Below are 16,047 nucleotides of genomic sequence, written 5' to 3'. Positions count from 1 at the left end.
TGAAGGGGTGAGGCTCAGGGGTTGGCAGTAGCCAGATGGCAAGGGGTTTGTGGCCATGCTGGGGCTTCTTGTCTGTGGGAGAAGAGATCTAGGCAAAGCTGCCTGGAGTAAGGTGATTGGCAACAGGATGGGGTGGTGGACTAGAGGAGGCAGGAAGGGGGCAGGACTCATAGGAGGCAGGGGTGCGGGGGGAGCAGCGGTGAGGAGCAGAGAAGGAGCCTGGGGAAAAGCCTGCCCTGTAGAGGACATCAAGGGCCATGCTGAGGACGTGGGCTACAGTCATGACACTCTTCTCGCTTTTTTTCCCATCTCACGCAACTGTCAGTGGAGGTATTTTTTGCCCCAAATTTCCTGTCCCTCCTCTCTGTCTCAGTAAGCTCATGTGGATGAATCTAGGCTGTCTATTTCTGCAATGAGGCTGAATATCTTAACTGCCAGTCTGACAGACGGATCACCAGTCTCTTCAATTGTTATTTTATAGCGAGGGACACCTGGAATCCTTTCCTATGATTAGCTGGCTGATCTTATTTATTCACATTTTATTCTAAAAAAAGAACTTCTCATTTTAACTCTTGCTCAGCAAGTGCTTGTTGGCCAATAAATGTTAAAGATACGATGTATTTTTTGAAGTACAATAATCTTTGTTAATAATTATTTATAACACAATGTTTTAAAGATTAACTCTGCACCTTTGAGCTCCACAGGAGCGCCAGGACTGCAGCCTGCATCTGGCAGATGTTCCTTCCTACGTAACAGTGACAGGTGCTTATTCAAGAGGAGGCATACAGAAGCCCAAAGCAAAAGATGCCCACCACTCCCCACCCCCCTCACACTCTTAATCTATTCCTCCGGGGTGTGGATATGGTCTGTCACATGCGTTCTATGTCTATCTTTTCATAATGTGCTTCAAACAAAAACAAAAACAAAAAACAAAGCCAGAGATGAACTCACAGTCCGTTTTATAGCTTGCTTTCTCCTTCAATAATAGACCACCAAGGCCTTTTGGAGGTCCCGGCATTGAGTGGCACCCCCTTCTATGCACAGGCTGAAGAGTCCTGTCCATGCAGGATTTGTTCTTAAAGGCATCGGTAGCCTTGAGCACGGCCTTCTTTACCAGAAAAAGCAGACTTTGAAGCCTCCGATGCAATCTGCAAGGGGATCCTTGGAAAAAGGGCAGCTTTTGTCCTTGAATGGTGCCAGCCTGTGGCTGGATGCCATGGCCTCAGAAACTCCAAACCTCCCAGACAGCAAGAGGGTCTTGGGTGGAACCGGGCAACAGCCAGACCTACAGAGAGCAGAAGGCAGAGTCAGCACATGCAGGTTTGCTGCTAGAGCAGATTCTTGCTTTAAGGGATACCAGAGCCCCAACAAAACATGTTTAGGTCACATTTTCCATTTCCTTCAAGACTTTGGTCACTGACATTGAGAAATACAATGACAAGTTGATCTGTTCTATGTCTAGGAAAAGTTCCTCCCAGGAAAACTAATTGTTACATTGACTCAGCACAGTCAAGCAATGATGTTTCTTTAGTGCAATGGGTTACACAAAAAGTCCTTTATGCTTCCATATGGAGACCTGTACAAAAACACTTTCTGCAGGATTATTAATAATTTTAAAAATTGGAAACAATTCAAACGCCCATCAGCATGAGAATGAATAAATAGAGACATTCATAGATGAAATACTTGACAGCAATTAAACTGAATGGAGTAGATCTTAAAGTTGAGTGAAAAAGCAAGCAGCAGAATATTATATGTGAGACTGTTTTAAAAACACACAAAATGCTGTGTTTTGTTTATGGATATGTGTGTGATTTGTAGTAACATGGTAGTGATGACCTTGGGAGGGAGGGGAAGAGACTGCCCAGTTGGGCCACATCAGGGACTTCCCTGGCCCCTGTAATGTTAATTTCTTTCTTTTTTATTGTAAAAAACATAACAATGTTTACCATCTTAACCACTTCTAAGTGTACAGCTCAGTAGTGTTGTGTTAACATATTCACAATGTTGTGAGATAGACCTCCAGAACTTTTTCCTTGTGCAAAACTGAAACTCCCCATCCCCTCTCCCCAGCTCCTGGCAGCCACCCACTTTCTGCTTAGATGAATGTGACTACTCTAGACACCTCATACAAGTGGAGTCACGCAGTAATTATTATTTTTTTGTGACTGGCTTATTTCACTTAACATAATGTACTCAAGTTTCATCCATATTGTACCATGGATTTCTTTTTAAGGTTGAATAATATTCCATTGTGTGGGGCTTCCCTGGTGGTGCAGTGGTTAAGAATCCACCTGCCAATGCAGGGGACACGGGTTCAAGCCCTGGTCCGGGAAGATCCCACATGCCGCAGAGCAACTAAGCCCGTGCGCCACAACTACTGACCCTGCGTGCCACAACTACTGAAGCCCGCACCCCTACAGCCCGTGCTCCGCAACAACAGAAGCCACCGCAATGAGAAGCCTGCACGCTGCAACGAAGAGTAGCCCCTGCTCACCGCAACTAAAGAAAGCCCGTGCGCAGCAACGAAGACCCAACGCAACCAAAAATAAATAAATAAAATTTAAAAAATACTTTAAAAAAATAAAGCTTACTGTTTAAAAAAAAAAAAGATGGTGGGAGGCTTGAAAGTCAGACAGGTCTGGGTTAAAGTCTGGGCTCAAGGTACTTATCTCCTGAGTCTGTTTCCTCATTTATAAAATGGAGATAATAAAACTCACCTGGCAGGAGTGTTTCAAGAATTAAAATAATATAGGTAACCCCCAGAAAATACGTATAGCCCTGCTGTCCAATAAATGGTGATCATGATTTCATCAGTCATGATGATGGTTGGCAGACAGAGGAAGTCTTCTTAAGTCACTTGCTACCCTCCTGTAAGACTGAAGCATCCATCCTACCTTACTCTTCTTTTCCTCTCTTCTCCTATTCCTCTTCTGCTTCCAGCCTCTGCCCCCATCTTCTCTTCCTGTTCCCCTTTGCTCCAAGATCTTCCCACGGGCCTACCACATGGCAGGCTGGTGTAAGGTAATAGGGAGTGGTGGGGCCTGTGGCAGTCTGCGAGCACAGCTGGTATGGAGGGGGCAGCCACCTCTGAGCTCTAAGTTGCCATGCTGGAATGTGGGCCCAATGTTACCAGATATTTTGGGTTGGTTTTTTTTCTTTTGAGGGAAGTCAGAAATCCAATATTTTAAGGGAAATCTTTGGATTTTTTTAATTGTTGGAAATAATTCCAGTTTTATTCACTACTACGGGGTCCAAACTGAATTCTCAGATGGGCCAGTTCCAATCTGCAGAGTGGCAGCCAGTCACCTCTGAGTGACAAAAGGGCCGTGTGCATGGTGGGAGGTGGTAGGAATGGGAGCTCTTCACGTGTGTACAGATGTGCAGGCCTGCATGTATGTGTGTGCATATGCATTTTACGGTTGTCTCCAGTCCTAAGCAATGAGAGAAGAGTGGGTTCCCTGGAACATTTGGTTTTCATCCTTCTCCTCCTCAGTGGCTGCTGAGGCATTGGTTGTATGGGATCTGGGCCACTAAAGATCTGTCACATGGGGTCACTGCCTCTGCTTTTGGATGCTCAAAGCTGCATCGGAGACCCTGGTCTGGGAGGTCTCTAGGCCCAAAATTCCAAGATGACGTCCAAACCTCCTAGTTCCCTCTGCCCTACAAATCTTTAATGCCTGTGTGCACACAAACTCATGCCTCCCTTGGACTTTTCTGGCCTTCTAAATAGGCAAGATTTTCTTTCTCACACAGACTGCAAACTGGTGGCTGCTGATGGAATCTGGCCATGGCTACCCCCTTAAAATAGGGTCCCTGTTCTCCAGCCCCACAGTTCCCACTGCTCCCAATTCAACTCCACAACTACAACGCTGACAAATACCAGTGGTGTTTTAGCATCACACCTGTCTTGTTGTTTTCTCACAGTTGTATAAGGAGGAACATGACATAGTTTTTGTACCTAAGTCTCTATCAAAAATTAGGAAATGCAAGATCAATGGACAAGGTTGCATGTTTCATGAAAAGTGTGAGGGTGTATTTCTTTGTGGAAGTGGTGAATATTCCTTTCTGTTTAATATGCAAATAAAATGTGTTTGTATCAGAAAAATGCAACTTATGATTGCATGACAAAGTAGGCCATAGTAAGAACTACGATTGGCATCTATAGAAGATCAGTGATGAAGAATTGATGAAAATAAAAGGGACTAAAATTTCAAAAAGGTTTGATGTTGAATGGAATGTGATACTGAATGGAAGGGAAGTGATGCTGCGGTGCAACTGTTTTATGATGTGTGTCACCCAGTTATGGACTGCAGTGGGAGAATATCACTGCTTGTCAGTGACTGCTGTTGTTCTTATTGGGGTTTTTTGTTTGTTGTTTTGGCTGCGCTATGCAGCATGTGGGATCTAGTTCCCCGACCAGGGATCAAACCTGCGCCCTGCATTGGAAGCACAGAGTCTTAACCACTGGACCACCAGGGAACTCCTCTGTTGTTCTATTGTTTTTTTTTTTTTTTTTTTTTTTTTTAACATCTTTATTGGAGTATAATTGCTTTACAGTTGTGTATTAGTTTCTGCTTTATAACAAAGTGAATCAATTATACATATACATATATCCCCATATCTCTTCCCTTTTGCGTCTCCCTCCCTCCCACCCTCCCTATCCCCCACCTCTAGGTGGTCACAAAGCACCGAGCTGATCTCCCTGTGCTATGTGGCTGCTTCCCACTAGCTATCTATTTTACATTTGGTAGTGTATATATGTCCATGCCACTCTCTCACTTTGTCCCAGCTTACCCTTCCCCCTCCCCGTATCCTCAAGTCCATTCTCTAGTAGGTCTGTGTCTTTATTCCTGTCTTGCCCCTAGGTTCTTCATGACCTTTTCTGTTTTTGTTATTTTAGATTCCATATATGTGTGTTAGCATATGGTATTTGTTTTTCTCTTTCAGACTTACTTCACTCTGTATGACAGACTTTAGGCCCATCCACCTCACTACAAATAACTCAATTTCATTTCTGTTTATGGCTGAGTAATATTCCATTGTAGACATGTGCCACATCTTCTCTATCCATTCGTCTGTTGATGGACACTTAGGTTGCTTCCATGTCCTGGCTATTGTAAATAGAACTGCAATGAATATTGTGGTACATGACTCTTTTTTTTTTTTTCAGTTTACTAATTCAAACTTTAATCTCTTCTGGAAACATCTTCACAGACACACCCAGAAATAATGTGTTGACAGCTATCTGGGTATCCCTTAGCCCAGACAAGCTGATGCATAAAATTAACCAACCTTTACATGACTCGTACCTACTCAGACGAACGGCACTCCCTCCAAGAAGACTTCCCTAAAACTCCTAGACAGGGTCAGGCATCCCCTGAACGTGTCCGTAGCTCCCCACATTTGTCTACTCAAACACTTAGCAGTTGCACCATAAGAGTCTATTCATTTGCCTAGGATCACAACTAGATTAGAATCTTGTTCACTGTTTAACTCTATAGAACAGGTGATTTGCTTACTATCAAGGAGTTTGTATATGTGCCAAATATCAAGTGTATTATACTAAATTGCCAGGACCCCAAAGATCCGTTTATAATAATAAGTAACCACATGCGTTATTTGGATTAAAACCAATTGTCCCACCATGCTGCCTAATGGAATCTTTTATATTATGCATTACTTTTTAAGGCAGCATTTCTCTAATTGTGTAATGAAAAAAGACACAAGGGATGAATACGTGTACATGATCAAATTGTCCTGATGCTGTACCCTCATACTTAGCTTATCGGATCTAGTCTCTTGGTATCTGGAAACTTTCTTGTCCAGGCCCTTTTTTTAAATTATCTTACACATTTAAGAGTGTGGTGTAGAGCTGGCCAATTACCTGGCCAATATGTTCTGTCTTAAACAATCTAATAATTCGGACAAAAGGGTCTTTTTCCTTAAGACCAAGTATTTTTTTACCTCAGTATCTACATATTAAATTCTTTACTTAACAATGCTTATGTTATGATTGTTCAAAAGGATGTTATATAATATTGTTATGAGCTGAATGTTTGCCCTCCCCTGAAGTTCATATGTTGAAGACCTAAACCCCCAAATGTGATAGTATTTGCAGTTGGGGTTTTTAGGAGGTAATTAGGTTTAGATGAGGTCGAGGGTGGGACCTTCATGATGGGATTAGTGCCCTTATAAGAAGAGGAATACAGAGCTCTCTCTCTCTCTCTCTCTCTCTCTCTCTCTCTCTCTCCACTCACAAGTACAGAAGAAAGGCCATATGAGCACAGCTAGAAGGTGGATGTCTACAAGCCAGGAAGAGAGCTCTTCATAGAACCCGACCATGCCAGTACATTGATCTTGGCCTTCCCAGCCTCTAGAACTGTGAGAAATAAAATCTATTGTTTTTAAGCCACCCAGTCTGTACTATTTTGTTATAGTAGCCTGAGATGACTAAGACACATATATTCTTCAAAATGCTTAAAAATTCTATGTAATGTGCCCCTTAATTGCTAGAAAAATGTACCTAATGTAGCTATTTGAGAAATTATATGGACATACTGAAGATCTCATCAGTAACTGAAGAAAGTTTTATTCACTTGAGTGTTCCAGTACTTCCCATTTTGGCCACAAACATAATTTCCTTATATGGCAATAGGTCAAAAGGTGAAGTGTTGTAGTGATACAGATTGAGCCTGATCTTTTTTTTTTTTTTTTTTTTTTACCTCTTCCTTTCAGTTTTATTTAGCAAGGCTTGTGGGGCAGGGGCGGGGAGGTGTATGCGTGTGTTTGTGCCTGGGTGTGTGTGTGTTTTCATCTCTGTTTTTCAGTCAAGATAGAAAAGTAACAACCTGTAAAGTGTGACATAGCAATCATCTTCCACTACAAAGCAGTCCCGTAATCAGGTTGTCCTTATTTCTGCTGAGTGTCCCACATGATACTTTGGACTCAGTTTTTCCCATTCCTTCTCCTCCACATCCAATAAGCTGCTTTAGACATCCTTTCCCTGCTCCATAACCACATTGCTGCTGTCACATGACTACCTCCTTCTACAACAGTAACCCCATGGGTCCCCCCTTAGCTTATCTTTCTACACTCCAGCCTGTACCACACAGAGGTGTGAGGTTAAGCCTCACCCGTAACACTTTCATGGACTTTTCCTGTGCACTCAACTAGTCCAGCCCTCATTCTTTTTTTTTTTTTTTCCTTTTTTTACATCTTTATTGGGGTATAATTGCTTTACAATGGTGTGTTAGTTTCTGCTTTATAACAAAGTGAATCAGTTATACATATACATATGTTCCCATATCTCTTCCCTCTTGCGTCTCCCTCCCTCCCACCCTCCCTATCCCACCCCTCCAGGTAGTCACAAAGCACTGAGCTGATCTCCCTGTGCTATGCGGCTGCTTCCCACTAGCTATCTACCTTACGTTTGGTAGTGTATATATGTCCATGCCTCTCTCTCACTTTGTCACAGCTTACCCTTCCCCCTCCCCATATCCTCAAGTCCATTCTCTAGTAGGTCTGTGTCTTTATTCCCGTCTTACCCCTAGGTTCTTCATGACATTGTTTTTCTTAAATTCCATATATATGTGTTAGCATACAGTATTTGTCTTTCTCTTTCTGACTTACTTCACTCTGCATGACAGACTCTAGGTCTATTCACCTCATTACAAATAGCTCAATTTCGTTTCTTTTTATGGCTGAGTAATATTCCATTGTATATATGTGCCACATCTTCTTTATCCATTCATCCGATGATGGACACTTAGGTTGTTTCCATCTCTGGGCTATTGTAAATAGCGCTGCAATGAATATTTTGGTACATGACTCTTTTTTTTTTTTTTTCTTGGATTGAGTTTTAAATACTTCTTGATTATTTTTATTGTTTGGAATAACAGATGTTCACGCCTGTTAAAGGACCCCAAACTAGTGAATATAATTAGAAAAAATAGAAACTGAAAAATACTTGCCTACTCTTAAGAAGAAATGACATTTTAAGTTTATTCTATACTAAATAGCCAAGAAGAAATTTAAGAATTCTCCTTTGGAATTTTGGATGTAAGGATTTGTATCCATTCAGCCAATCTGTGTCTTTTGGTGGGAGCATTTAGTCCATTTACATTTAAGGTAATTATCGATATGTGTGTTCCTATTCCCATTTTCTTAATTGTTTTGGGTTTCGTTATTGTAGGTCCTTTCCTTCTTTTGTGTTTCTTGCCTAGAGAAGTTCCTTTAGCAGTTGTTGTAGAGCTGGTTTGGTGGTGCTGAACTCTCTCAGCTTTTGCTTGTCTGTAAAGGTTTTAATTTCTCCATCAAATCTGAATGAGATCCTTGCTGGGTAGAGTAATCTTGGTTGCAGGTTTTTCTCCTTCAACACTTTCAATATGTCCTGCCACTCCCTTCTGGCTTGCAGAGTTTCTGCTGAAAGATCAGCTGTTAACCTTATGGGGATTCCCTTGTGTGTTATTTGTTGTTTTTCCCTTGCTGCTTTTAATATGTTTTCTTTGTATTTAATTTTTGACAGTTTGATTAATATGTGTCTTGGCGTATTTCTCCTTGGATTTATCCTGTATGGGACTCTCTGTGCTTCCTGGACTTGATTAACTATTTCCTTTCCCATATTAGGGAAGTTTTCAACTATAATCTCTTCAAATATTTTCTCAGTCCCTTTCTTTTTCTCTTCTTCTTCTGGAACCCCTATAATTCGAATGTTGGTGCGTTTAATGTTGTCCCAGAGGTCTCTGAGACTGTCCTCAGTTCTTTTCATTCTTTTTTCTTTATTCTGCTCTGCAGTAGTTATTTCCACTATTTTATCTTCCAGGTCACTTATCCGTTCTTCTGCCTCAGTTATTCTGCTATTGATCCCATCTAGAGTACTTTTAATTTCATTTATTGTGTTGTTCATCGTTGCTTGTTTCATCTTTAGTTCTTCTAGGTCCTTGTTAACTGATTCTTGCAATTTGTCCATTCTATTGTCCATTCTATCTCCAAGATTTCGGATCAACCTTACTATCATTATTCTGAATTCTTTTTCAGGTAGACTGCCTATTTCCTCTTCATTTGTTAGGTCTGGTGGGTTTTTATCTTGCTCCTTCATCTGCTGTGTGTTTTTCTGTCTTTTCATTTTGCTTATCTTACTGTGTTTGGGGTCTCCTTTTTTGCAGGCTGAAGGTTCGTAGTTCCTGTTGTTTTTTGTGTCTGTCCCCAGTGGCTAAGGTTGGTTCAGTGGGTTGTGTAGGCTTCCTGGTGGAGGGTACTAGTGCCTGTGTTCTGGTGGATGAGGCTGGATCTTGTCTTTCTGGTGGGCAGGTCCACGTCTGGTGGTGTGTTTTGGGGTGTCTGTAGACTTATTATGATTTTGGGCAGCCTCTCTGCTAATGGGTGGGGTTGTGTTCCTGTCTTGCTAATTGTTTGGCATAGGATGTCCAGCACTGTAGCTTGCTGGTCGTTGAGTGAAGCTGGGTGCTGGCGTTGAGATGGAGATCTCTCGGAGATTTTTGCTGTTTGATATTATGTGCAGCTGGGAGGCCTCTTGTGGACCAGTGTCCTGAAGTTGGCTCTCCCACCTCAGAGGCGCAGCACTGACTCCTGGCTGCAGCACCAAGAGCCTTTCATCCACAGGGCTCCTTAATTTGGGATGATTCGTTGTCTATTCAGGTATTCCACAGATGCAGGGTATATCAAGTTGATTGTGGAGCTTTAATCCGCTGCTTCTGAGGCTGCTGGGAGAGATTTCCCTTTCTCTTCTTTGTTCTCACAGTTCCCAGGGGCTCAGCTTTGGATTTGGCCCCGCCTGTGCGTGTAGGTCGCCGGAGGGCGTCTGTTCTTTGCTCAGACAGGACGGGGTTAAAGGAGCCGCTGATTCAGAGGCTCTGTCTCACCCAGGCCGGGGGGTAGGGAGGGTCACGGAGTGCGGGGTGGGCCTGCAGCGGCGGAGGTCGGCGTGACGTTGCAGCCTGAGGCCGCCGTGCGTTCTCCGGGGGAGCCGTCCCTGGATCCCGGGACCCTGGCAGTGGCGGGCTGCACAGGCTCCCCGGAAGGGCGTGTGGCTAGTGACCTGTGTTCGCACACAGGCCTCCTGGCGGCGGCAGCAGCGGCCTTAGCGTCCCATGTCCGTCTCTGGGCTCCGCACTCTTAGCCGCGGCTCGCGCCCGTCCCTGGAGCTCTCTCAAGCAGCGTTCTTAATCCCCTCTCCTCGTGCACCAGGTAACAAAGAGGGACGTAAAAGTGTCTTGCCTCTTCGGCAGGTCCAGACCCCTCCCTGGACTCTCTCCCGGCCAGCCGCAGCGCACCAACGCCCTGCAGGCTGTGTTCACGCCGCCAACCCCAGTCCCCTCCCGGCGCTCCGACAAAAGCCGGAGCCTCAGCTCCCAGTCCCGCCCGCCCCAGCGGGCGAGCAGACAAGCCTCTCGGCTGGTGAGTGCCGGTCGGCCCGATCCTCTGCGCTGGAATCTGTCCGCTTTGCTCTCAGCACCCCTGTTGCTGTGCTCTCCTCCGCGGCTCCCAAGCTCCCCCACTCCGCCTCCCGAAGTCTCCACCCGCGAAGGGGCTTCCTAGTGTGTGGACACTTTTCCTCCTTCACAGCTCTCTCCTGCTGGTGCAGGACCCGTCCCTATCCTTTTGTCTCTCTTTAGTTTTTTCTTTTGCCCTAACCAGGTACGTGGGGGGTTCCTTGCCTTTTGGGAGGTCTGAGGTCTTCTGCCAGCGTTCAGTAGGTGCTCCGTAGGAGTTGTTCCACGCGTAGATGTATTTCTGGTGGATCTGTGGAGAGAAAGGTGATCTCCGCGTCTTACTCTTCCGCCATCTTCCCGGAAGTCCCCCTGTTGTTCTATTGTTAAAGAGACCTTGGGCGTCCCTGGTGGTGCAGTGGTTAAGAATCTGCCTGTCATTGCAGGGGACACGGGTTCGAGCCCTGGTCTGGGAAGATCCCACATGCTGTGGAGCAACTAAGCTCGTGCGCCACAACTACTGAGCCTGTGCTCTAAGAGAGCCCATGAGCCACAACTACTGAATCCCACACGCCTAGAGCCCGTGCTCCGCAACAAGAGAAGCCACCACAGTGAGAAGCCCGCACACCACAACGAAGAGTAGCCCCCGCTCGCCACAACTAGAGAAAGCCCGCACACAGCAACGAAGACCCAACGCAGCCAATTAATTAATTAATTTTAAAAAAAAGAGAGAGCTTATTAGGTAATAGTCATTTACCAGACATGTAATAAAAATTCTTAGGCATAAAAGATACTCCAAGCACAAGACCAGTGGATCAGTCAAGTTTCTTTGGTCAGAAGCAACAGAAACTGCCTCTGATTCTTACTCAGTAAAGAAGATTGCTGGTGGGATCTGAGTTAGTTTACAGAAGATCCGGATGTCCGGGATGAACCCTCAGTGTGGCAGCCGAGCCAGCAGGGCCTGCCTTTGGCCTGGCCCAGTGCCTCCAGCTGTTTTGGTCTTCCTGCCCTTTGGCTCAAGACTTGAGTTCCAGGGAGGGGAGGATCTGATGGGCCTGCGTGGGGTCACAGATCCACCCCGGCCCTGTGAGGATACCAGGCCTCTGTGGTGGTATAGCCCTAATTCACAAAAATGAGGGGATGGCTAAAAGAGGTTCTGTGAAGTATAAAAACAGTGATGAAAAATAGAAGTGTAAATACTGTAATTCAGAAAAGGAGTGGCTGGGACCCAAGTGTGATTCACTTCTGCTGGGATAAATGAATCTGAGAACATGATGAGTTTGAGAAAGCAGCCAAAAATCAAAGTGAAGAAAACCAAACAACAGCAACGAAGAAATCCAAACGCGAAATAGGAAGTACCACGATGACTACCTGGAAGTTACATTTTGCTCTACTAGGAGTCCATGGGTCCAGTTTCTGAACGTGTGGTCTGTGGTAAAGCTCAGGCCTTTTTGGTTTTGAGCATCACTGCAGGTTGGGTGGTCTGAGGAGCCTCTCACTGCAAAACAGCACAGAGGACACACCCTGTGACTGATCTTTGCTCCTACGAGCTTTAGGAGAAGATTTCAAGAGAAGTGAGCTGAGGCCTGAGCTGTTAACGCGGTTGCTTTAGAGGCAGGTGCTCTCAGCAGCACAGCTGTTAAAATACTTAACTGGCAGAGAGGGTGGGAAGCCAAGCCACAGTCCCTGGTAGTGGCGCCCTCTGGTGGCCAGAGGCAGAAACAAACTCTCTGGAAGAAAGTGTCTCCAGTTTAGATACAGAGGACACCCATAGATGATGAAGAAACTAACTCTCATCATTAGGAAGGCACTGGGAAGGCAAGCCACTTTGTCCAAGAGTTAGCAGATAACACAGAAAACATATTTAGAGTTTCTCCACCTCTCAAATAGCAGATCCTGGAATTTTCAGATACCAAATATAGAACAGATATATAAGAAATGATTAAAGAAATAAAGGATGCAAATGACAAAGATGAGGACCAACAAGGTACAATGAGAAAAAGAGACCTTAAAAATGGGTATGCACAGAACTAGAACAAAAAATTTCACAATTTGTATGGAAACACAAAAGACCCCGAATAGCCAAAGCAATCTTGAGAAAGAAAAACGGAGCTGGAGGCATCAGGCTCCCTGACTTCAGAATATACTACAAAGCTACAGTAATCAAGACAGTATGGTACTGGCACAAAAACAGAAATATAGATCAATGGAACAGGAAAGCCCAGAGATAAACCCACGCACATATGGTCACCTTACCTTTGATAAAGGAGGCAAGAATATACAATGGAGAAAAGACAGCCTCTTCAATAAGTGGTGCTGGGGAAACTGGACAGGTACATGTAAAAGTATGAAATTAGAACACTCCCTAACACCATACACAAAAATAAACTCAAAATGGATTAAAGACCTAAATGTAAGGCCACATACTATCAAACTCTTAGAGGAAAACATAGGCAGAACACTCTATGACATAAATCACAGCAAGATCCTTTTTAACCCACCTCCTAGAGAAATGGAAATAAAAATAAACAAATGGGACCTAATGAAACTTAAAAGCTTTTGCACAGCAAAGGAAACCATAAACAAGACCAAAAGACAACCCTCAGAATGGGAGAAAATATTTGTAAATGAAGCAACTGACAAAGGATTAATCTTCAAAATTTACAAGCAGCTCATGCAGCTCAATATCAAAAAATCAAACAACCCAATCCAAAAATGGGCAGAAGACCTAAATAGACATTTCTCCAAAGAAGATATAGATTGCCAACAAACACATGAAAGAATGCTCAACATCATTAATCATTAGAGAAATGCAAATCAAAACTACAATGAGATATCATCTCACAGCAGTCAGAATGGCCATCATCAAAAAACCTACAAACAATAAATGCTGGAGAGGGTGTGGAGAAAAGGGAACCATCTTGCACTGTTGGTGGGAATGCAAATTGATACAGCCACTATGGAGAACAGTATGGAGGTTCCTTAAAAAACTAAAAATAGAGCTACCATATGACCCAGCAATCCCACTGCTGGGCATATGCCCTAAGAAAACCATAATTCAAAAAGAGTCATGTATCAAAATGTTCATTGCTGCTCTATTTACAATAGCCAGGACATGGAAGCAGCCTAAGGGTCCATCAACTGATGAACGGATAAAGAAGATGTGGCACATATATACAATGGAATATTACTCAGCCATAAAAGGAAATGAAACTGAGTTATTTGTAGTGAGGTGGATGGACCTAGAGTCTGTCATACAGAGTGAAGTAAGTCAGAAAGAGAAAAACAAATACCATATGCAAACACATATATGGAATCTAAGAAAAAAAAAAGGTCATGAAGAACCTAGGGGTAAGATGGGAATAAAGATACAGACCTACTAGAGAATGAACTTGAGGATAAGGGGAGGGGGAAGGGTAAGCTGTGACAAAGTGAGAGAGTGGCATGGACATATATACACTACCAAACGTAAAATAGATAGCTAGTGGGAAGCAGCCACATAGCACAGGGAGATCAGCTCAGTGCTTTGTGACAGCCTGGAGGGGTGGGATAGGGAGGGTGGGAGGGAGGGAGACGCAAGAGGGAAGAGATATGGGAACATATGTATATGTATAACTGATTCCCTTTGTTATAAAGCAGAAACTAACACACCACTGTAAAGCAATTATACTCCAATAAAGATGTTTAAAAAAATGGGTATTCAAAAAATAAAAATGTTTCTTTGTTGAACTGCAAAAACCTCAAGAGGATGGCTGAATAGTAAATTAGACACAGGTGAAGAGGGAATTAGTAACTAGGATGTGTATCCACAGTAGTCACCCAGAATGCAGCACAGTGACCAAAAGATACAAATATAAACAAAGTGATAATAAGAGATGTGAAGCACAGAATAAGAAAGTCTAACATATGTCTGTTTGGAGTCCCAGAAGTAAAGAACAGAGAGTCTGAAGAAGAGGCAATATTTGAAAAGATAATAGCTGAGCTCATTCCAGAATCTATAAGAAAACATAAAAACACAAAGTCAGGAAGTACAACATATGTCAAAAAGCATAAATAAAAAGAAATTCATGCTTCAACTCACCTCAGTGAAAGCATAGTACACTCAAAACAAGAAGGTCTTAAAAAGGGCCAGAGAGAAAGGACAGATAATTTATAAAGAAACAACAATTAGGTTGAGGGGACCCTTCTCAAAGCAATGGAATCTAGAAAACAGGGAAAAAACACCTTCTGAGGATCGAGGGAAATGACTCTCAACCTAGAATTGTGTGCCACCAAAACTGTTTTTCAAGAAAACAGATGTTTTCCTGAAATGCGCATTAAGAGACATTTACAGACCAGCAAAACCTGGTAAATTTTTGTCATTAAGAAATCTGTACTAAAGAAACTTCTAAAAGATGTTCTTTGGGGAAGAGATACAAGATGTAGATATAAAGTCTAAGATAGAAAAAGGAATAGTGAGCAAATAATATAATAAATATTACTTAAATGCAAACAATCATTGAATAAAATCACAATCATAATCATAATAATTTAAAAAGTATAATGTATGGGTTAAAGCAAAAACTAAAATATAGAATGAGAATAGCATGTAAATCATAAGGGGGAGATTAAAATGGAAGCATTTTAAGGTGGTAGTATTATCATGGGGGAGCTAATATAAAAATTGTCAGAGGTGATGAAGGTAAATGTGCATGGTGAGGTAACTTGAGTGGTACCCTCTACAAGAATAGAAATAGAGTGTAAAAATTTCAAACCAGTAGCAAGGAAATGTGGAATAGACAAAACAAAACATAAGCCAAAAAGGCAAGAAAGAAGGGGGGAAAGCACAGAAAAAGCAGAACAAAAAAATTTTTTAAAAAATGAAGATAGAAGATAGTAAAAAAATTCCAAATATATCAATAATCCCAATCAATATAAAAGGAGTATACATGCCAGTTAAAAAGATAGAGATTGGGGCTTCCCTGGTGGCGCAGTGGTTGGGAGTCCGCCTGCCGATGCAGAGGACACAGGCTCGTGCCCCGGTCCGGGAGGATCCCACATGCCACAGAGCGGCTGGGCCTGTGAGCCATGGCCACTGGGCCTGCGTGTCCAGAGCCTGTGCTCTGGAGAGGCCACAACAGTGAGGCCCGCGTACCGCATAAAAAAAAAAAGATAGAGATTGACAGATTGGATTCCTTTTTTAAAAAATTCCAACAATGCACTATTTATAAGGGATATATCTGAAGCATAAGGTTACAGAAAGTTTGAAAGTAAAAAAGTAAAAGCATGGAAAAAGAAACATCAACAGATAAAAAGCAGGCAGTTATACTCATGTCAGATAAAATAAACTTTAAGATTAAAGGTATTATTAGCGATAGAGATCATAAATATAGTCAAACGTATTATTCATGAATTCTATATTTGCAAATGTACCTACTCATTGATCTTTATTTTAACCCTAAAATAAATACTTGCAGCGCTTTGCAGTCATTTTCAGGCAGGCACAGAGTGACAAAAAATTTGAGTCACTCAACACACACTTCCCAGCTGAGGTTGAACAAGGTCATGCTCTGCCCTCCTGTTTTAGCTCATACTGTAAACAAGTATCCTTTTTGTT

Source organism: Delphinus delphis, chromosome 20 (genome assembly GCF_949987515.2).
Source record: "Delphinus delphis chromosome 20, mDelDel1.2, whole genome shotgun sequence".
Classification (NCBI taxonomy): Eukaryota; Metazoa; Chordata; class Mammalia; order Artiodactyla; family Delphinidae; genus Delphinus; species Delphinus delphis.
This window is presented reverse-complemented; position numbering follows the sequence as displayed.